The sequence below is a fragment of the Lepisosteus platostomus genome, chromosome 12 (genome assembly GCF_059453375.1).
Source record: "Lepisosteus platostomus isolate fLepPlt1 chromosome 12, fLepPlt1.hap1, whole genome shotgun sequence".
Taxonomy (NCBI): Eukaryota; Metazoa; Chordata; class Actinopteri; order Semionotiformes; family Lepisosteidae; genus Lepisosteus; species Lepisosteus platostomus.
In genome coordinates, this window is record NC_142622.1 from 1,948,335 (window position 1) to 1,949,845 (window position 1,511).

Here is a 1,511-nt window from a genome sequence, read left to right on the forward strand (position 1 = left end):
CAACAGAATTCCTCCGGGTGAAGTGAAAGGATAAATCATGAAGAGACCAACAATCACAAACCATCTTCTCTCTAACCAAATTTGAAAAAAGGTCCAAAATTAGCAGAGGAGGTTAACTCGTTGGGAATTTAATTGGTTCAATTAAATAAATACTAATTAAAAGGGGGAGTTGTATGTTGAAGCAGCACTGTGGATTTTCTGTAACCTCTACTGTCAGCTACATTTTTGTGTTATTGCACTGAGGCATTTGAAGGCTTCACTGTCTGTGAGCAAACATACAGACATGCCATTAAAGACCACAAGAGGACAAAGCTAAATGGTATTGTAACTGGTTGTGCTTTGCACAAATATTTAATGACTCTACATGGGTCTGACAGACAACAGGGTGAAGGTGCACAGGTAAACTAAGTTCATGTTTCAAGGTTATGCAACAAATATGGTGTAACAGGAAAAGCTTCCCAGTAAACCTAGCATTTCTGTAAGAGGAATGCAATCTTGAAACACTTCAGTGGAACCACAGTAGATTTCCTTATGTGCTAGAATGAGCACCACGAAATGGTGGTACAGTAGATCTTCAGAATCTCAGCCTGGTTAACACCTTAATATGGGTGCACCGTATCAAAGGTACATGCTGTACATGAAATCAAAATGCGAGCATGAGAAAGGCGTTGTGATTGGTGGTGCTTTCCACCATTCTTTGTCTAGATGTCACAATTAAGGACCTGTGGGTCAGCTCTGTACATACTGTACGCTTGGGAAACTCCCAATGACAAACAAGAATCTGCTTGTCCTTGGTCATCAAGCTTTCTTTTCCTGTCATCCTTGCCTCAGTCCTTCCCTCCCTTGCTGCTGTGCCTTGAAAGTGTTTCGAGATTGCAGTTCTGCTACTGAAAAATCGGCCATACCTGTATTCGTCATTCCTGTTGCGCCACATCCGTTTCGTAACTACCCTTGAAATGAGAACTCGATTCACCTGAGCTCCTTCACCTGGTTTCATCAAAGTTACGCCCACTTGCATGCAAAACAGGTCTTGCCTTTGCTCTACTCCCGTCATGACCCAGACCTTTCTGTCTAAACACATAACATCAATTCCACTACTGATTGAAAAGAAGAAACAGTAGATAAACAGTATATATTTGAGTGCACTGATAGGGTGGTATGTTCATTATTTGTGATTCCTGTCAGATCACAGCATGTTAAATGGCAGGCTGGAAGAGATGTGGGCCTGCAGGCGCGAGGCGTTGAGGTGACGGACAAGCGAGAGTCACAGTGAATCGCAGTTCACCGTCTCCTTGCAGCTTCTCATCCTCGCACCTGGTTTTTATGGGATTTCGCCTCTACAATATTTTACTAGACGTATTTCTAGTGAAGTCTGGGTTGAGTAAGGATTTGCTCCTCGTCGCCATGAATATAACTTATCGTTTCACGCAAACGGAGATGTGCCAGGTGGCAGGGGTACCAGTGCCGGAAGGGTCAGTTCACAGAGAAAGAAAGGAAACAAAACACATCAG